This window comes from Hypanus sabinus, chromosome 6, assembly GCF_030144855.1.
Source record: "Hypanus sabinus isolate sHypSab1 chromosome 6, sHypSab1.hap1, whole genome shotgun sequence".
Lineage (NCBI taxonomy): Eukaryota > Metazoa > Chordata > Chondrichthyes > Myliobatiformes > Dasyatidae > Hypanus > Hypanus sabinus.
Window position 1 is genome coordinate 112,592,595 of NC_082711.1, and position 22,749 is coordinate 112,615,343.

Below are 22,749 nucleotides of genomic sequence, written 5' to 3' on the forward strand. Positions count from 1 at the left end.
CTGTAAGAGCAGATCACTGCTGGATCACTGTCTGTAAAAGCAGATCACTGTCTGTAAAAGCAGATCACTGCTGGATTACTGTCCGTAAACGCAGATGCTGGATCACTGTCTGAAAGAGCAGATCACTGCTGGATCACTGTCTGTAAAAGCAGATGCTGGATCACTGTCTGTAAAAGCAGATCACTGTTGGATCACTGTCTGTAAACGCAGATGCTGGATCACTGTCTGTAAAAGAAGATGCTTGATCACTATCTGTAAAAGCGGATCACTGCTGGATCACTGTCTATAAAAGCAGATGCTTGATCACTGTCTGTAAAAGCAGATCACTGCTGGATCATTGACTGTAAACGCAGATGCTAGATCACTCTCTGTAAACTCAGATGCTGGATCACTGTCTATAAAAGCAGATCACTGCTGGATCACTGTCTGTAAAGGCAGATGCTGGATCACTGTCTGTAAAAGCAGATCACTGCTGGATCACTGTCTACAAATGCAGATGCTGGATCACTGTCTGTAAACGCAGTTGCTGGATCACTGTCTGTAAAAGCGGATCACTGCTGGATCACTGTGTGTAAACGCAGATGCTGGATCACTGTCTGTAAAAGCAGATGCTGGATCACTGTCTGTAAAAGCAGATGCTGGATCACTGTCTGTAAATGCAGATGCTGGATCACTGTCTGTAAACGCAGATGCTGGATCACTCTCTGTAAAAGCAGATCACTGCTGGATCACTGTCAGTAAAAGCAGATGCAGGATCACTGTCTGTAAAAGCAGATCAGTGCTGGGTCACTGTCTGTAAGAGCAGATCACTGCTGGATCACTGTCTGTAAAAGCAGATCACTGTTAGATCACTGTCAGTAAAAGCAGATCACTGCTGGATCACTGTCCGTAAACGCAGATGCTGGATCACTGTCTGTAAGAGCAGATCACTGCTGGATCACTGTCTGTAAAAGCAGATCACTGTTGGATCACTGTCTGTAAACGCAGATGCTGGATCACTGTCTCTAAGAGCAGATCACTGCTGGATCACTGTCTGTAAAAGCAGATGCTGGATCACTGTCTGTAAGAGCAGATCACTGCTGGATCACTGTATGTAAAAGCAGATCACTGCTGGATCACTGTCTGTAAAAGCAGATGCTGGATCACTGACTGTAAAAGCAGATCAGTTCTGGATCACTGTCTGTAAGAGCAGATCACTGCTGGATTACTGTCTGTAAAATCAGGTGCTGGATCACTGTCTGTAAAAGCAGATCACTGTTGGATCACAGTCTGTAAAAGCAGATGCTGGATCACTGTCTGTAAAAGCAGATCACTGCTGGTTCACTGTCTGTAAATGCAGATGCTGGATCACTATCCGTAAAAGCAGATCACTGCTGGATCACTGTCTGTAAAAGGAGATCACTGCTGGATCACTGTCTGTAAGAGCAGATCAATGTCTGTAAAAGCAGATCACTGTTAGATCACTGTCAGTAAAAGCAGATCACTGCTGGATCACTGTCCGTAAACGCAGATGCTGGATCACTGTCTGTACGAGCAGATCACTGCTGGATCACTGTCTGTAAAAGCAGATGCTGGATCACTGACTGTAAAAGCAGATCAGTGCTGGATCACTGTCTGTAAGAGCAGATCACTGCTGGATCACTGTCTGTAAAATCAGTGCTGGATCACTGTCTGTAAAAGCAGATCACTGTTGGATCACTGTCTGTAAAAGCAGATGCTGGATCACTCTCTGTAAAAGCAGATCACTGCTGGATCACTGTCTGTAAAAGCAGATGCTGGATCACTCTCTGTAAAAGCAGATCACTGCTGGATCACTGTCTGTAGAGCAGATGCTGGATCACTATCCGTAAAAGCAGATCACTGCTGGATCACTGTCTGTAAAAGGAGATCACTGCTGGATCACTGTCTGTAAGAGCAGATCAATGTCTGTAAAAGCAGATCACTGCTGGATCACTGTCCGTAAACGCAGATGCTGGATCACTGTCTGAAAGAGCAGATCACTGCCAGATCACTGTCTGTAAAAGTGGATCACTGCTGGATCACTGTCTGTAAATGCAGAAAACTGCTGGATCACTGTCTGTAAAAGCAGATGCTGGATCACTGTCTGTGAAAGCAGATTACTGCTGGATCACTGTCTGTAAACGCAGATGCTGGATCACTATCTGTAAAAGCAGATCACTGCTGGTTCACTATCTGTAAACGCAGATGCTGGATCACTGTCTGTAAAAGCAGATCACGGCTGGATCACTGTCTGTAAAAGCTGATCACCGCTGGATCACCGTCTGTAAAAGCAGATGCTGGATCACTGTCTGCAGGAACAGTTGCTGGATCACTGTCTGAAAGAGCAGATCACTGCTGGATCACTGTCTGTAAAAGCAGATCACTGCTGGATCACGGTCTGTAAAAGCAGATGCTGGATCACTGTCTGTAAAAGCAGATCACTGTTGGATCACTGTCTGTAAACGCAGATGCTGGATCACTGTCTGTAAAAGCAGATTCTGGATCACTGTCTGTAAAAGCAGATCACTGCTGGATCACTGTCTGTAAACGCAGATGCTGGATCACTGTCTGTAAACGCAGATGCTGGATCACTGTCTGTAAAAGCAGATCACTGCTGGATCACTGTTTGTAAAAGCAAATCACTGCTAGATCACTGTCTGTAAAAGCAGATGCAGGATCACTGTCTGTAAAAGCAGATCAGTGCTGGATCACTGTCTGTAAGAGCAGATCACTGCTGGATCAATGTCTGTAAAAGCAGATCACTGTTAGATCACTGTCAGTAAAAGCAGATCACTGCTGGATCACTGTCCGTAAACACAGATGCTGGATCACTGTCTGTACGAGCAGATCACTGCTGGATCACTGTCTGTAAAAGCAGATGCTGGATCACTGACTGTAAAAGCAGATCAGTGCTGGATCACTGTCTGTAAGAGCAGATCACTGCTGGATCACTGTCTGTAAAATCAGGTGCTGGATCACTGTCTGTAAAAGCAGATCACTGTTGGATCACTGTCTGTAAAAGCAGATGCTGGATCACTGTCTGTAAAAGCAGATCACTGCTGGTTCACTGTCTGTAAATGCAGATGCTGGATCACTGTCTGTAAAAGCAGATCACTGCTGGATCACTGTCTGTAAGAGCAGATGCTGGATCACTGTCCGTAAAAGCAGATCACTGCTGGATCACTGTCTGTAAAAGGAGATCACTGCTGGATCACTGTCTGTAAGAGCAGATCACTGCTGGATCACTGTCTGTAAAAGCAGATCACTGCTGGATTACTGTCCGTAAACGCAGATGCTGGATCACTGTCTGAAAGAGCAGATCACTGCCGGATCACTGTCTGCAAAAGCGGATCACTGCTGGATCCCTGTCTGTAAATGCCGAAAACTGCTGGATCACTGTCTGTAAACGCAGATGCTGGATCACTGTCTGTAAAAGCAGATCACGGCTGGATCACTGTCTGTAAATGCAGATGCTGGATCACTGTCTGTAAAAGCAGATCACTGCTGGATCACTGTCTGTAAACGCAGATGCTGGATCACTGTCTGAAACAGCAAATCACTGCTGGATCACTGTCTGTAAAAGCAGATGCAGGATCACTGTCTGTAAAAGCAGATAAGTGCTGGGTCACTGTCTGTAATTGCAGATCACTGTTAGATCACTGTCAGTAAAAGCAGATCACTGCTGGATCACTGTCCGTAAACGCAGATGCTGGATCACTGTCTATAAGAGCAGATCACTGCTGGATCACTGTCTGTAAAAGCAGATCACTGTTGGATCACTGTCTGTAAACGCAGATGCTGGATCACTGTCTCTAAGAGCAGATCACTGCTGGATCACTGTCTGTAAAAGCAGATCACTGCTGGATCACTGTCTGTAAACGCAGATGCTGGATCACTATCTGTAAAAGCAGATCACTGCTGGTTCACTGTCTGTAAACGCAGATGCTGGATCACTGTCTGTAAAAGCAGATCACGGCTGGATCACTGTCTGTAAAAGCTGATTACTGCTGGATCACCATCTGTAAAAGCAGATGCTGGATCACTGTCTGCAGGAACAGATGCTGGATCACTGTCTGAAAGAGCAGATCACTGCTGGATCACTGTCTGTAAAAGCAGATCACTGCTGGATCACGGACTGTAAAAGCAGATGCTGGATCACTGTCTGTAAAAGCAGATCACTGTTGGATCACTGTCTGTAAACGCAGATGCTGGATCACTGTCTGTAAACGCAGATGCTGGATCACTGTCTGTAAAAGCAGATTACTGCTGGATCACTGTCTGTAAACGCAGATGCTGGATCACTGTCTGAAAGAGCAGATCACTGCTGGATCACTGTCTGTAAAAGCAGATGCTGGATCACTGTCTGTAAATCCAGATGCTGGATCACTGTCTGAAAGAGCAGATCACTGCTGGATCACTGTCTGTAAAAGCAGTTCACTGTTGGATCACTGTCTGTAAACGTAGATGCTGGATCACTCTCAGTAAAAGCAGATTACTGCTGGATCACTGTTTGAAAACGCAGATGCTAGATCACTGTCTGTAAAAGCAGATCACTGCTGGATCACTGTCTGTAAATGCAGATGCTGGATCACCGTCTGTAAAAGCAGATCAGTGCTGGATCACTGTCTGTAAGAGCAGATCACTGCTGGATCACTGTCTGTAAAAGCAGATCACTGTTGGATCACTGTCTGTAAAACCAGATGCTGGATCAATGTCTGTAAAAGCAGATCACTGCTGGATAACTGTCCATAAATGCAGATGCTGGATCACAGTATGAAAGAGCAGATCACTGCTGGATCACTGTCTAAGAAAGCAGATGCTGGATCACTGTCTGTAAAAGCAGATCACTGCTGGATCACTGTCTGTAAAAGCAGATGCTGGATCACTGTCTGTAAAAGCAGATGCTGGATCACTGTCTGTAAGAGCAGATCACTGCTGGATCACTGTCTGTAAAAGCAGATGCTGGATCACTGTCTGTAAAAGCAGATCACTGCTGGATCACTGTCTGTAAACGCAGATGCTGGATCACTATCTGTAAAAGCAGATCACTGCTGGTTCACTGTCTGTAAACACAGATGCTGGATCACTGTCTGTAAAAGCAGATCACGGCTGGATCACTGTCTGTAAAAGCTGATTACTGCTGGATCACCATCTGTAAAAGCAGATGCTGGATCACTGTCTGCAGGAACAGATGCTGGATCACTGTCTGAAAGAGCAGATCACTGCTGGATCACTGTCTGTAAAAGCAGATCACTGCTGGATCACGGACTGTAAAAGCAGATGCTGGATCACTGTCTGTAAAAGCAGATCACTGTTGGATCACTGTCTGTAAACGCAGATGCTGGATCACTGTCTGTAAACGCAGATGCTGGATCACTGTCTGTAAAAGCAGATTACTGCTGGATCACTGTCTGTAAACGCAGATGCTGGATCACTGTCTGAAAGAGCAGATCACTGCTGGATCACTGTCTGTAAAAGCAGATGCTGGATCACTGTCTGTAAATCCAGATGCTGGATCACTGTCTGAAAGAGCAGATCACTGCTGGATCACTGTCTGTAAAAGCAGTTCACTGTTGGATCACTGTCTGTAAACGTAGATGCTGGATCACTCTCAGTAAAAGCAGATTACTGCTGGATCACTGTTTGAAAACGCAGATGCTAGATCACTGTCTGTAAAAGCAGATCACTGCTGGATCACTGTCTGTAAATGCAGATGCTGGATCACCGTCTGTAAAAGCAGATCAGTGCTGGATCACTGTCTGTAAGAGCAGATCACTGCTGGATCACTGTCTGTAAAAGCAGATCACTGTTGGATCACTGTCTGTAAAACCAGATGCTGGATCAATGTCTGTAAAAGCAGATCACTGCTGGATAACTGTCCATAAATGCAGATGCTGGATCACAGTATGAAAGAGCAGATCACTGCTGGATCACTGTCTAAGAAAGCAGATGCTGGATCACTGTCTGTAAAAGCAGATCACTGCTGGATCACTGTCTGTAAAAGCAGATGCTGGATCACTGTCTGTAAAAGCAGATGCTGGATCACTGTCTGTAAGAGCAGATCACTGCTGGATCACTGTCTGTAAAAGCAGATGCTGGATCACTGTCTGTAAAAGCAGATCACTGCTGGATCACTGTCTGTAAACGCAGATGCTGGATCACTATCTGTAAAAGCAGATCACTGCTGGTTCACTGTCTGTAAACACAGATGCTGGATCACTGTCTGTAAAAGCAGATCACGGCTGGATCACTGTCTGTAAAAGCAGATGCTGGATCACTGTCTGTAAAAGCAGATCACTGCTGGATCACTGTCTGTAAACGCAGATGCTGGATCACTATCTGTAAAAGCAGATCACTGCTGGTTCACTGTCTGTAAACACAGATGCTGGATCACTGTCTGTAAAAGCAGATCACGGCTGGATCACTGTCTGTAAAAGCTGATTACTGCTGGATCACCATCTGTAAAAGCAGATGCTGGATCACTGTCTGCAGGAACAGATGCTGGATCACTGTCTGAAAGAGCAGATCACTGCTGGATCACTGTCTGTAAAAGCAGATCACTGCTGGATCACGGACTGTAAAAGCAGATGCTGGATCACTGTCTGTAAAAGCAGATCACTGTTGGATCACTGTCTGTAAACGCAGATGCTGGATCACTGTCTGTAAACGCAGATGCTGGATCACTGTCTGTAAAAGCAGATTACTGCTGGATCACTGTCTGTAAACGCAGATGCTGGATCACTGTCTGAAAGAGCAGATCACTGCTGGATCACTGTCTGTAAAAGCAGATGCTGGATCACTGTCTGTAAATCCAGATGCTGGATCACTGTCTGAAAGAGCAGATCACTGCTGGATCACTGTCTGTAAAAGCAGTTCACTGTTGGATCACTGTCTGTAAACGTAGATGCTGGATCACTCTCAGTAAAAGCAGATTACTGCTGGATCACTGTTTGAAAACGCAGATGCGAGATCACTGTCTGTAAAAGCAGATCACTGCTGGATCACTGTCTGTAAATGCAGATGCTGGATCACCGTCTGTAAAAGCAGATCAGTGCTGGATCACTGTCTGTAAGAGCAGATCACTGCTGGATCACTGTCTGTAAAAGCAGATCACTGTTGGATCACTGTCTGTAAAACCAGATGCTGGATCAATGTCTGTAAAAGCAGATCACTGCTGGATAACTGTCCATAAATGCAGATGCTGGATCACAGTATGAAAGAGCAGATCACTGCTGGATCACTGTCTAAGAAAGCAGATCACTGCTGGATCACTGTCTGTAAAAGCAGATGCTGGATCACTGTCTGTAAGAGCAGATCACTGCTGGATCACTGTCTGTAAAAGCAGATGCTGGATCACTGCCTGTAAAAGCAGATCACTGTTGGATCACTGTCTGTAAACGCAGATGCTGGATCACTGTCTGTAAAAGAAGATGCTTGATCACTGTCTGTAAAAGCGGATCACTGCTGGATCACTGTATATAAACGCTGATGCTGGCTCACTGTCTGTAAATGCAGATCACTGCTGGATCACTGACTGTAAACGCAGATGCTAGATCACTGTCTGTAAACGCAGATGCTGGATCACTGTCTGTAAAAGCAGATGCTGGATCACTGTCTGTAAACGCGGATCACTGCTGGATCACTATCTGTAAACACAGATGCTGGATCACTGTTTGTAAACCAGATCACTGCTTGATCACTGTCTGTAAACGCAGATGCTGGATCACTGTCTGTAAATGCAGATGCTGGATCACTGTCTGTAAAACCAGATCACTGCTGGATCACTGTCTGTAAATGCAGATGCTGGATCACTGTAAATGCAGATGCTGGATCACTGTCTGTAAACGCAGTTGCTGGATCACTCTCTGTAAACACAGATGCTGGATCACTGTCTGTAAAAGCAGATCACTGCTGGATCACTGTCAGTAAACGCAGATGCTGAATGACTGTCTGTCAAAGCTGATCACTGCTGGATCCCTGTCTGTAAAAGCAGATGCTGGATCACTGTCTGTAAAAGCAGATGCTGGATCACTGTCTGTAAATGCAGATGCTGGATCACTGTCTGTAAAAGCAGATGCTGGTTCACTGTCTGTAAATGCAGATGCTGGATCACTGACTGTAAACGCAGATGCTGGATCACTGTCTGTAAAAGCAGATCACTGCTGGATCACTGTCTGTAAGAGCAGATGCTGGATCACTGTCCGTAAAAGCAGATCACTGCTGGATCACTGTCTGTAAAAGGAGATCACTGCTGGATCACTGTCTGTAAGAGCAGATCACTGCTGGATCACTGTCTGTAAAAGCAGATCACTGTCTCTAAAAGCAGATCACTGCTGGATCACTGTCTGAAAGAGCAGATCACTGCCGGATCACTGTCTGTAAATGCAGAAAACTGCTGGATCACTGTCTGTAAAAGCAGATCACTGCTGGATCACTCTCTGTAAACGCAGATGCTGGACCACTGTCTGTAAAAGCAGATGCTGGATCACTGTCTGTGAAAGCAGATTACTGCTGGATCACTGTCTGTAAACACAGATGCTGGATCACTATCTGTAAAAGCAGATCACTGCTGGTTCACTGTCTGTAAACGCAGATGCTGGATCACTGTCTGTAAAAGCAGATCATGGCTGGATCACCGTCTGTAAAAGCAGATGCTGGATCACTGTCTGTAAAAGCAGATGCTGGATCACTGTCTGCAGGAACTGATGCTGGATCACTGTCTGAAAGAGAAGATCACTGCTGGATCACTGTCTGTAAAATCAGGTGCTGGATCACTGTCTGTAAAAGCAGATCACTGTTGGATCACTGTCTGTAAGAGCAGATGCTGGATCACTGTCCGTAAAAGCAGATCACTGCTGGATCACTGTCTGTAAAAGGAGATCACTGCTGGATCACTGTCTGTAAGAGCAGATCACTGCTGGATCACTGTCTGTAAAAGCAGATCACTGTCTGTAAAAGCAGATCACTGCTGGATCACTGTCTATGAAAGCAGATCACTGCTGGATCACTGTCTGAAAGAGCAGATCACTGCTGGATCACTGTCTGTAAAAGCAGATGCTGGATCACTGTCTGTAAAAGCAGATCACTGTTGGATCACTGTCTGTAAACGCAGATGCTGGATCACTGTCTGTAAAAGAAGATGCTTGATCACTGTCTGTAAAAGCGGATCACTGCTGGATCACTGTCTATAAAAGCAGATGCTTGATCACTGTCTGTAAAAGCAGATCACTGCTGGATCATTGACTGTAAAGGCAGATGCTAGATCACTCTCTGTAAACTCAGATCTGGATCACTGTCTATAAAAGCAGATCACTGCTGGATCACTGTCTGTAAAGGCAGATGCTGGATCACTGTCTGTAAAAGCAGATCACTGCTGGATCACTGTCTACAAATGCAGATGCTGGATCACTGTCTGTAAACGCAGTTGCTCGATCACTGTCTGTAAAAGCGGATCACTGCTGGATCACTGTCTGTAAACGCAGATGCTGGATCACTGTCTGTAAAAGCAGATGCTGGATCACTGTCTGTAAAAGCAGATGCTGGATCACTGTCTGTAAATGCAGATGCTGGATCACTGTCTGTAAACGCAGATGCTGGATCACTCTCTGTAAAAGCAGATCACTGCTGGATCACTGTCAGTAAAAGCAGATGCAGGATCACTGTCTGTAAAAGCAGATCAGTGCTGGGTCACTGTCTGTAAGAGCAGATCACTGCTGGATCACTGTCTGTAAAAGCAGATCACTGTTAGATCACTGTCAGTAAAAGCAGATCACTGCTGGATCACTGTCCGTAAACGCAGATGCTGGATCACTGTCTGTAAGAGCAGATCACTGCTGGATCACTGTCTGTAAAAGCAGATCACTGTTGGATCACTGTCTGTAAACGCAGATGCTGGATCACTGTCTCTAAGAGCAGATCACTGCTGGATCACTGTCTGTAAAAGCAGATGCTGGATCACTGTCTGTAAGAGCAGATCACTGCTGGATCACTGTCTGTAAAAGCAGATCACTGCTGGTTCACTGTCTGTAAAAGCAGATGCTGGATCACTGACTGTAAAAGCAGATCAGTTCTGGATCACTGTCTGTAAGAGCAGATCACTGCTGGATTACTGTCTGTAAAATCAGGTGCTGGATCACTGTCTGTAAAAGCAGATCACTGTTGGATCACAGTCTGTAAAAGCAGATGCTGGATCACTGTCTGTAAAAGCAGATCACTGCTGGTTCACTGTCTGTAAATGCAGAGGCTGGATCACTGTCTGTAAAAGCAGATCACTGCTGGATCACTGTCTGTAGAGCAGATGCTGGATCACTATCCGTAAAAGCAGATCACTGCTGGATCACTGTCTGTAAAAGGAGATCACTGCTGGATCACTGTCTGTAAGAGCAGATCAATGTCTGTAAAAGCAGATCACTGCTGGATCACTGTCCGTAAACGCAGATGCTGGATCACTGTCTGAAAGAGCAGATCACTGCCAGATCACTGTCTGTAAAAGTGGATCACTGCTGGATCACTGTCTGTAAATGCAGAAAACTGCTGGATCACTGTCTGTAAAAGCAGATGCTGGATCACTGTCTGTGAAAGCAGATTACTGCTGGATCACTGTCTGTAAACGCAGATGCTGGATCACTATCTGTAAAAGCAGATCACTGCTGGTTCACTATCTGTAAACGCAGATGCTGGATCACTGTCTGTAAAAGCAGATCACGGCTGCATCACTGTCTGTAAAAGCTGATCACCGCTGGATCACCGTCTGTAAAAGCAGATGCTGGATCACTGTCTGCAGGAACAGATGCTGGATCACTGTCTGAAAGAGCAGATCACTGCTGGATCACTGTCTGTAAAAGCAGATCACTGCTGGATCACGGTCTGTAAAAGCAGATGCTGGATCACTGTCTGTAAAAGCAGATCACTGTTGGATCACTGTCTGTAAATGCAGATGCTGGATCACTGTCTGTAAAAGCAGATTCTGGATCACTGTCTGTAAAAGCAGATCACTGCTGGATCACTGTCTGTAAACGCAGATGCTGGATCACTGTCTGTAAACGCAGATGCTGGATCACTCTCTGTAAAAGCAGATCACTGCTGGATCACTGTTTGTAAAAGCAAATCACTGCTAGATCACTGTCTGTAAAAGCAGATGCAGGATCACTGTCTGTAAAAGCAGATCAGTGCTGGATCACTGTCTGTAAGAGCAGATCACTGCTGGATCAATGTCTGTAAAAGCAGATCACTGTTAGATCACTGTCAGTAAAAGCAGATCACTGCTGGATCACTGTCCATAAACGCAGATGCTGGATCACTGTCTGTACGAGCAGGTCACTGCTGGATCACTGTCTGTAAAAGCAGATGCTGGATCACTGACTGTAAAAGCAGATCAGTGCTGGATCACTGTCTGTAAGAGCAGATCACTGCTGGATCACTGTCTGTAAAATCAGGTGCTGGATCACTGTCTGTAAAAGCAGATCACTGTTGGATCACTGTCTGTAAAAGCAGATGCTGGATCACTGTCTGTAAAAGCAGATCACTGCTGGTTCACTGTCTGTAAATGCAGATGCTGGATCACTGTCTGTAAAAGCAGATCACTGTTAGATCACTGTCAGTAAAAGCAGATCACTGCTGGATCACTGTCCGTAAACGCAGATGCTGGATCACTGTCTGTAAGAGCAGATCACTGCTGGATCACTGTCTGTAAAAGCAGATCACTGTTGGATCATTGTCTGTAAACGCAGATGCTGGATCACTGTCTCTAAGAGCAGATCACTGCTGGATCACTGTCTGTAAAAGCAGATGCTGGATCACTGTCTGTAAGAGCAGATCACTGCTGGATCACTGTCTGTAAAAGCAGATCACTGCTAGATCACTGTCTGTAAAAGCAGATGCTGGATCACTGACTGTAAAAGCAGATCAGTTCTGGTTCACTGTCTGTAAGAGCAGATCACTGCTGGATTACTGTCTGTAAAATCAGGTGCTGGATCACTGTCTGTAAAAGCAGATCACTGTTGGATCACAGTCTGTAAAAGCAGATGCTGGATCACTGTCTGTAAAAGCAGATCACTGCTGGTTCACTGTCTGTAAATGCAGATGCTGGATCACTGTCTGTAAAAGCAGATCACTGCTGGATCACTGTCTGTAGAGGAGATGCTGGATCACTATCCGTAAAAGCAGATCACTGCTGGATCACTGTCTGTAAAAGGAGATCACTGCTGGATCACTGTCTGTAAGAGCAGATCAATGTCTGTAAAAGCAGATCACTGCTGGATCACTGTCTGTAAACGCAGATGCTGGATCACTGTCTGAAAGAGCAGATCACTGCCAAATCACTGTCTGTAAAAGTGGATCACTGCTGGATCACTGTCTGTAAATGCAGATGCTGGATCACTGTCTGTGAAAGCAGATTACTGCTGGATCACTGTCTGTAAACGCAGATGCTGGATCACTATCTGTAAAAGCAGATCACTGCTGGTTCACTATCTGTAAATGCAGATGCTGGATCACTGACTGTAAACGCAGATGCTGGATCACTGTCTGTAAAAGCAGATCACTGCTGGATCACTGTCTGTAAGAGCAGATGCTGGATCACTGTCCGTAAAAGCAGATCACTGCTGGATCACGCTCTGTAAAAGGAGATCACTGCTGGATCACTGTCTGTAAGAGCAGATCACTGCTGGATCACTGTCTGTAAAAGCAGATCACTGTCTCTAAAAGCAGATCACTGCTGGATCACTGTCTGAAAGAGCAGATCACTGCCGGATCACTGTCTGTAAATGCAGAAAACTGCTGGATCACTGTCTGTAAAAGCAGATCACTGCTGGATCACTCTCTGTAAACGCAGATGCTGGACCACTGTCTGTAAAAGCAGATGCTGGATCATTGTCTGTGAAAGCAGATTACTGCTGGATCACTGTCTGTAAACACAGATGCTGGATCACTATCTGTAAAAGCAGATCACTGCTGGTTCACTGTCTGTAAACGCAGATGCTGGATCACTGTCTGTAAAAGCAGATCATGGCTGGATCACCGTCTGTAAAAGCAGATGCTGGATCACTGTCTGTAAAAGCAGATGCTGGATCACTGTCTGCAGGAACTGATGCTGGATCACTGTCTGAAAGAGAATATCACTGCTGGATCACTGTCTGTAAAATCAGGTGCTGGATCACTGTCTGTAAAAGCAGATCACTGTTGGATCACTGTCTGTAAGAGCAGATGCTGGATCACTGTCCGTAAAAGCAGATCACTGCTGGATCACTGTCTGTAAAAGGAGATCACTGCTGGATCACTGTCTGTAAGAGCAGATCACTGCTGGATCACTGTCTGTAAAAGCAGATCACTGTCTGTAAAAGCAGATCACTGCTGGATCACTGTCTATGAAAGCAGATCACTGCTGGATCACTGTCTGAAAGAGCAGATCACTGCTGGATCACTGTCTGTAAAAGCAGATGCTGGATCACTGTCTGTAAAAGCAGATCACTGTTGGATCACTGTCTGTAAACGCAGATGCTGGATCACTGTCTGTAAAAGCAGATCATGGCTGGATCACCGTCTGTAAAAGCAGATGCTGGATCACTGTCTGTAAAAGCAGATGCTGGATCACTGTCTGCAGGAACTGATGCTGGATCACTGTCTGAAAGAGAATATCACTGCTGGATCACTGTCTGTAAAATCAGGTGCTGGATCACTGTCTGTAAAAGCAGATCACTGTTGGATCACTGTCTGTAAGAGCAGATGCTGGATCACTGTCCGTAAAAGCAGATCACTGCTGGATCACTGTCTGTAAAAGGAGATCACTGCTGGATCACTGTCTGTAAGAGCAGATCACTGCTGGATCACTGTCTGTAAAAGCAGATCACTGTCTGTAAAAGCAGATCACTGCTGGATCACTGTCTATGAAAGCAGATCACTGCTGGATCACTGTCTGAAAGAGCAGATCACTGCTGGATCACTGTCTGTAAAAGCAGATGCTGGATCACTGTCTGTAAAAGCAGATCACTGTTGGATCACTGTCTGTAAACGCAGATGCTGGATCACTGTCTGTAAAAGAAGATGCTTGATCACTGTCTGTAAAAGCGGATCACTGCTGGATCACTGTCTATAAAAGCAGATGCTTGATCACTGTCTGTAAAAGCAGATCACTGCTGGATCATTGACTGTAAACGCAGATGCTAGATCACTCTCTGTAAACTCAGATCTGGATCACTGTCTATAAAAGCAGATCACTGCTGGATCACTGTCTGTAAAGGCAGATGCTGGATCACTGTCTGTAAAAGCAGATCACTGCTGGATCACTGTCTACAAATGCAGATGCTGGATCACTGTCTGTAAACGCAGTTGCTCGATCACTGTCTGTAAAAGCGGATCACTGCTGGATCACTGTCTGTAAACGCAGATGCTGGATCACTGTCTGTAAAAGCAGATGCTGGATCACTGTCTGTAAAAGCAGATGCTGGATCACTGTCTGTAAATGCAGATGCTGGATCACTGTCTGTAAACGCAGATGCTGGATCACTCTCTGTAAAAGCAGATCACTGCTGGATCACTGTCAGTAAAAGCAGATGCAGGATCACTGTCTGTAAAAGCAGATCAGTGCTGGGTCACTGTCTGTAAGAGCAGATCACTGCTGGATCACTGTCTGTAAAAGCAGATCACTGTTAGATCACTGTCAGTAAAAGCAGATCACTGCTGGATCACTGTCCGTAAACGCAGATGCTGGATCACTGTCTGTAAGAGCAGATCACTGCTGGATCACTGTCTGTAAAAGCAGATCACTGTTGGATCACTGTCTGTAAACGCAGATGCTGGATCACTGTCTCTAAGAGCAGATCACTGCTGGATCACTGTCTGTAAAAGCAGATGCTGGATCACTGTCTGTAAGAGCAGATCACTGCTGGATCACTGTCTGTAAAAGCAGATCACTGCTGGTTCACTGTCTGTAAAAGCAGATGCTGGATCACTGACTGTAAAAGCAGATCAGTTCTGGATCACTGTCTGTAAGAGCAGATCACTGCTGGATTACTGTCTGTAAAATCAGGTGCTGGATCACTGTCTGTAAAAGCAGATCACTGTTGGATCACAGTCTGTAAAAGCAGATGCTGGATCACTGTCTGTAAAAGCAGATCACTGCTGGTTCACTGTCTGTAAATGCAGAGGCTGGATCACTGTCTGTAAAAGCAGATCACTGCTGGATCACTGTCTGTAGAGCAGATGCTGGATCACTATCCGTAAAAGCAGATCACTGCTGGATCACTGTCTGTAAAAGGAGATCACTGCTGGATCACTGTCTGTAAGAGCAGATCAATGTCTGTAAAAGCAGATCACTGCTGGATCACTGTCCGTAAACGCAGATGCTGGATCACTGTCTGAAAGAGCAGATCACTGCCAGATCACTGTCTGTAAAAGTGGATCACTGCTGGATCACTGTCTGTAAATGCAGAAAACTGCTGGATCACTGTCTGTAAAAGCAGATGCTGGATCACTGTCTGTGAAAGCAGATTACTGCTGGATCACTGTCTGTAAACGCAGATGCTGGATCACTATCTGTAAAAGCAGATCACTGCTGGTTCACTATCTGTAAACGCAGATGCTGGATCACTGTCTGTAAAAGCAGATCACGGCTGGATCACTGTCTGTAAAAGCTGATCACCGCTGGATCACCGTCTGTAAAAGCAGATGCTGGATCACTGTCTGCAGGAACAGATGCTGGATCACTGTCTGAAAGAGCAGATCACTGCTGGATCACTGTCTGTAAAAGCAGATCACTGCTGGATCACGGTCTGTAAAAGCAGATGCTGGATCACTGTCTGTAAAAGCAGATCACTGTTGGATCACTGTCTGTAAATGCAGATGCTGGATCACTGTCTGTAAAAGCAGATTCTGGATCACTGTCTGTAAAAGCAGATCACTGCTGGATCACTGTCTGTAAACGCAGATGCTGGATCACTGTCTGTAAACGCAGATGCTGGATCACTCTCTGTAAAAGCAGATCACTGCTGGATCACTGTTTGTAAAAGCAAATCACTGCTAGATCACTGTCTGTAAAAGCAGATGCAGGATCACTGTCTGTAAAAGCAGATCAGTGCTGGATCACTGTCTGTAAGAGCAGATCACTGCTGGATCAATGTCTGTAAAAGCAGATCACTGTTAGATCACTGTCAGTAAAAGCAGATCACTGCTGGATCACTGTCCATAAACGCAGATGCTGGATCACTGTCTGTACGAGCAGGTCACTGCTGGATCACTGTCTGTAAAAGCAGATGCTGGATCACTGACTGTAAAAGCAGATCAGTGCTGGATCACTGTCTGTAAGAGCAGATCACTGCTGGATCACTGTCTGTAAAATCAGGTGCTGGATCACTGTCTGTAAAAGCAGATCACTGTTGGATCACTGTCTGTAAAAGCAGATGCTGGATCACTGTCTGTAAAAGCAGATCACTGCTGGTTCACTGTCTGTAAATGCAGATGCTGGATCACTGTCTGTAAAAGCAGATCACTGTTAGATCACTGTCAGTAAAAGCAGATCACTGCTGGATCACTGTCCGTAAACGCAGATGCTGGATCACTGTCTGTAAGAGCAGATCACTGCTGGATCACTGTCTGTAAAAGCAGATCACTGTTGGATCATTGTCTGTAAACGCAGATGCTGGATCACTGTCTCTAAGAGCAGATCACTGCTGGATCACTGTCTGTAAAAGCAGATGCTGGATCACTGTCTGTAAGAGCAGATCACTGCTGGATCACTGTCTGTAAAAGCAGATCACTGCTAGATCACTGTCTGTAAAAGCAGATGCTGGATCACTGACTGTAAAAGCAGATCAGTTCTGGTTCACTGTCTGTAAGAGCAGATCACTGCTGGATTACTGTCTGTAAAATCAGGTGCTGGATCACTGTCTGTAAAAGCAGATCACTGTTGGATCACAGTCTGTAAAAGCAGATGCTGGATCACTGTCTGTAAAAGCAGATCACTGCTGGTTCACTGTCTGTAAATGCAGATGCTGGATCACTGTCTGTAAAAGCAGATCACTGCTGGATCACTGTCTGTAGAGGAGATGCTGGATCACTATCCGTAAAAGCAGATCACTGCTGGATCACTGTCTGTAAAAGGAGATCACTGCTGGATCACTGTCTGTAAGAGCAGATCAATGTCTGTAAAAGCAGATCACTGCTGGATCACTGTCCGTAAACGCAGATGCTGGATCACTGTCTGAAAGAGCAGATCACTGCCAGATCACTGTCTGTAAAAGTGGATCACTGCTGGATCACTGTCTGTAAATGCAGATGCTGGATCACTGTCTGTGAAAGCAGATTACTGCTGGATCACTGTCTGTAAACGCAGATGCTGGATCACTATCTGTAAAAGCAGATCACTGCTGGTTCACTATCTGTAAACGCAGATGCTGGATCACTGTCTGTAAAAGCAGATCACGGCTGGATCACTGTCTGTAAAAGCTGATCACCGCTGGATCACCGTCTGTAAAAGCAGATGCTGGATCACTGTCTGCAGGAACAGATGCTGGATCACTGTCTGAAAGAGCAGATCACTGCTGGATCACTGTCTGTAAAAGCAGATCACTGCTGGATCACGGTCTGTAAAAGCAGATGTTGGATCACTGTCTGTAAAAGCAGATCACTGTTGGATCACTGTCTGTAAACGCAGATGCTGGATCACTGTCTGTAAACGCAGATGCTGGATCACTGTCTGTAAAAGCAGATCACTGCTGGATCACTGTTTGTAAAAGCAAATCACTGCTAGATCACTGTCTGTAAAAGCAGATGCAGGATCACTGTCTGTAAAAGCAGATCAGTGCTGGATCACTGTCTGTAAGAGCAGATCACTGCTGGATCAATGTCTGTAAAAGCAGATCACTGTTAGATCACTGTCAGTAAAAGCAGATCACTGCTGGATCACTGTCCGTAAACGCAGATGCTGGATCACTGTCTGTACGAGCAGATCACTGCTGGATCACTGTCTGTAAAAGCAGATGCTGGATCACTGACTGTAAAAGCAGATCAGTGCTGGATCACTGTCTGTAAGAGCAGATCACTGCTGGATCACTGTCTGTAAAATCAGGTGCTGGATCACTGTCTGTAAAAGCAGATCACTGTTGGATCACTGTCTGTAAAAGCAGATGCTGGATCACTGTCTGTAAAAGCAGATCACTGCTGGTTCACTGTCTGTAAATGCAGATGCTGGATCACTGTCTGTAAAAGCAGATCACTGCTGGATCACTGTCTGTAAGAGCAGATGCTGGATCACTGTCCGTAAAAGCAGATCACTGCTGGATCACTGTCTGTAAGAGCAGATCACTGCTGGATTACTGTCCGTAAACGCAGATGCTGGATCACTGTCTGAAAGAGCAGATCACTGCCGGATCACTGTCTGCAAAAGCGGATCACTGCTGGATCCCTGTCTGTAAATGCAGAAAACTGCTGGATCACTGTCTGTAAACGCAGATGCTGGATCACTGTCTGTAAAAGCAGATCACGGCTGGATCACTGTCTGTAAATGCAGATGCTGGATCACTGTCTGTAAAAGCAGATCACTGCTGGATCACTGTCTGTAAACGCAGATGCTGGATTTCTGTCTGAATCAGCAAATCACTGCTGGATCACTGTCTGTAAAAGCAGATGCAGGATCACTGTCTGTAAAAGCAGATAAGTGCTGGGTCACTGTCTGTAATTGCAGATCACTGTTAGATCACTGTCAGTAAAAGCAGATCACTGCTGGATCACTGTCCGTAAACGCAGATGCTGGATCACTGTCTATAAGAGCAGATCACTGCTGGATCACTGTCTGTAAAAGCAGATCACTGTTGGATCACTGTCTGTAAACGCAGATGCTGGATCACTGTCTCTAAGAGCAGATCACTGCTGGATCACTGTCTGTAAAAGCAGATGCTGGATCACTGTCTGTAAGAGCAGATCACTGCTGAATCACTGTCTGTAAGAGAAGATCACTGCTGGATCACTGTCTGTAAAATCAGGTGCTGGATCACTGTCTGTAAAAGCAGATCACTGTTGGATCACTGTCTGTAAAAGCAGATGCTGGCTCACTGTCTGTAAAAGCAGATCACTGCTGGTTCACTGTTTGTAAATGCAGATGCTGGATCACTGTCTGTAAAATCAGATCACTGCTGGATCACTGTCTGTAAGAGCAGATGCTGGATCACTGTCCGTAAAAGCAGATCACTGCTGGATCACTGTCTGTAAGAGCAGATCACTGCTGGATCACTGTCTGTAAAAGCAGATCACTGTTGGATCACTGTCTGTAAAAGCAGATGCTGGCTCACTGTCTGTAAAAGCAGATCACTGCTGGTTCACTGTTTGTAAATGCAGATGTTGGATCACTGTCTGTAAAATCAGATCACTGCTGGATCACTGTCTGTAAGAGCAGATGCTGGATCACTGTCCGTAAAAGCAGATCACTGCTGGATCACTGTCTGTAAGAGCAGATCACTGCTGGATCACTGTCTGTAAAAGCAGATCACTGTCTGTAAAAGCAGATCACTGCTGGATCACTGTCCGTAAACGCAGATGCTGGATCACTGTTTAAAAGAGCAGATCACTGCCGGATCACTGTCTGTAAAAGCGGATCACTGCTGGATCACTGTCTGTAAATGCACAAAACTGCTGGATCACTGACTGTAAAAGCAGATCACTGTTGGATCACTGTCTGTAAACGCAGATGCTGGATCACTGTCTGTAAACGCAGATGCTGGATCACTGTCAGTAAAAGCAGATCACTGCTGGATCACTGTCTGTAAAAGCAGATGCTGGATCACTGTCTGTAAATCCAGATGCTGGATCACTGTCTGAAAGAGCAGATCACTGCTGGATCACTGTCTGTAAAAGCAGTTCACTGTTGGATCACTGTCTGTAAACGTAGATGCTGGATCACTCTCAGTAAAAGCAGTTCACTGCTGGATCACTGTTTGAAAACGCAGATGCTAGATCACTGTCTGTTTAAGCAGATCACTGCTGGATCACTGTCTGTAAATGCAGCTGCTGGATCACTGTCTGTAAAAGCAGATCAGTGCTGGATAACTGTCTGTAAGAGCAGATCACTGCTGGATCACTGTCCGTAAAAGCAGATCACTGTTGGATCACTGTCTGTAAAACCAGATGCTGGATCAATGTCTGTAAAAGCAGATCACTGCTGGATAACTGTCCATAAATGCAGATGCTGGATCACAGTATGAAAGAGCAGATCACTGCTGGATCACTGTCTGTAAAAGCAGATGCTGGATCACTGTCTGTAAGAGCAGATCACTGCTGGATCACTGTCTGTAAAAGCAGATGCTGGATCACTGTCTGTAAAAGCAGATCACTGTTGGATCACTGTCTGTAAACGCAGATGCTGGATCACTGTCTGTAAAAGAAGATGCTTGATCACTGTCTGTAAAAGCGGATCACTGCTGGATCACTGTATATAAACGCAGATGCTGGCTCACTGTCTGTAAATGCAGATCACTGCTGGATCACTGACTGTAAACGCAGATGCTAGATCACTCTCTGTAAAAGCAGATGCTGGATTACTGTCTGTAAAAGCAGATCACTGTCTGTAAAAGCAGATGCTGGATCACTGTCTGTGAAAGCAGATTACTGCTGGATCACTGTCTGTAAACGCAGATGCTGGATCACTATCTGTAAAAGCAGATCACTGCTGGTTCACTGTCTGTAAACGCAGATGCTGGATCACTGTCTGTAAAAGCAGATCACGGCTGGATCACTGTCTGTAAAAGCTGATTACTGCTGGATCACCATCTGTAAAAGCAGATGCTGGATCACTGTCTGCAGGAACAGATGCTGGATCACTGTCTGAAAGAGCAGATCACTGCTGGATCACTGTCTGTAAAAGCAGATCACTGCTGGATCACGGACTGTAAAAGCAGATGCTGGATCACTGTCTGTAAAAGCAGATCACTGTTGGATCACTGTCTGTAAACGCAGATGCTGGATCACTGTCTGTAAATGCAGATGCTGGATCACTGTCTGTAAAAGCAGATCACTGCTGGATCACTGTCTGTAAACGCAGATGCTGGATCACTGTCTGAAAGAGCAGATCACTGCTGGATCACTGTCTGTAAAAGCAGATGCTGGATCACTGTCTGTAAATCCAGATGCTGGATCACTGTCTGAAAGAGCAGATCACTGCTGGATCACTGTCTGTAAAAGCAGTTCACTGTTGGATCACTGTCTGTAAACGTAGATGCTGGATTACTCTCAGTAAAAGCAGATCACTGCTGGATCACTGTTTGAAAACGCAGATGCTAGATCACTGTCTGTAAAAGCAGATCACTGCTGGATCACTGTCTGTAAATGCAGATGCTGGATCACTGTCTGTAAAAGCAGATCAGTGCTGGATCACTGTCTGTAAGAGCAGATCACTGCTGGATCACTGTCTGTAAAAGCAGATCACTGTTGGATCACTGTCTGTAAAACCAGATGCTGGATCAATGTCTGTAAAAGCAGATCACTGCTGGATAACTGTCCATAAATGCAGATGCTGGATCACAGTATGAAAGAGCAGATCACTGCTGGATCACTGTCTATGAAAGCAGATCACTGCTGGATCACTGTCTGTAAAAGCAGATGCTGGATCACTGTCTGTAAGAGCAGATCACTGCTGGATCACTGTCTGTAAAAGCAGATGCTGGATCACTGTCTGTAAAAGCAGATCACTGTTGGATCACTGTCTGTAAACGCAGATGCTGGATCACTGTCTGTAAAAGAAGATGCTTGATCACTGTCTGTAAAAGCGGATCACTGCTGGATCACTGTATATAAACGCTGATGCTGGCTCACTGTCTGTAAATGCAGATCACTGCTGGATCACTGACTGTAAACGCAGATGCTAGATCACTCTCTGTAAAAGCAGATGCTGGATTACTGTCTGTTAAAGCAGATCACTGTTGGATCACTGTCTGTAAACGCAGATGCTGGATCACTGTCTTAAAAGCAGATGCTGGATCACTGTCTGTAAACGCGGATCACTGCTGGATCACTATCTGTAAACACAGATGCTGGATCACTGTTTGTAAACCAGATCACTGCTTGATCACTGTCTGTAAACGCAGATGCTGGATCACTGTCTGTAAATGCAGATGCTGGATCACTGTCTGTAAAACCAGATCACTGCTGGATCACTGTCTGTAAATGCAGATGCTGGATCACTGTAAATGCAGATGCTGGATCACTGTCTGTAAACGCAGTTGCTGGATCACTCTCTGTAAACACAGATGCTGGATCACTGTCTGTCAAAGCTGATCACTGCTGGATCCCTGTCTGTAAAAGCAGATGCTGGATCACTGTCTGTAAAAGCAGATGCTGGATCACTGTCTGTAAATGCAGATGCTGGATCACTGTCTGTAAAAGCAGATCACTGTTGGATCACTGTCTGTAAAAGCAGATGCTGGATCACTGTCTGTGAAAGCAGATTACTGCTGGATCACTGTCTGTAAACGCAGATGCTGGATCACTATCTGTAAAAGCAGATCACTGCTGGTTCACTGTCTGTAAACGCAGATGCTGGATCACTGTCTGTAAAAGCAGATCACGGCTGGATCACTGTCTGTAAAAGCTGATTACTGCTGGATCACCATCTGTAAAAGCAGATGCTGGATCACTGTCTGCAGGAACAGATGCTGGATCACTGTCTGAAAGAGCAGATCACTGCTGGATCACTGTCTGTAAAAGCAGATCACTGCTGGATCACGGACTGTAAAAGCAGATGCTGGATCACTGTCTGTAAAAGCAGAT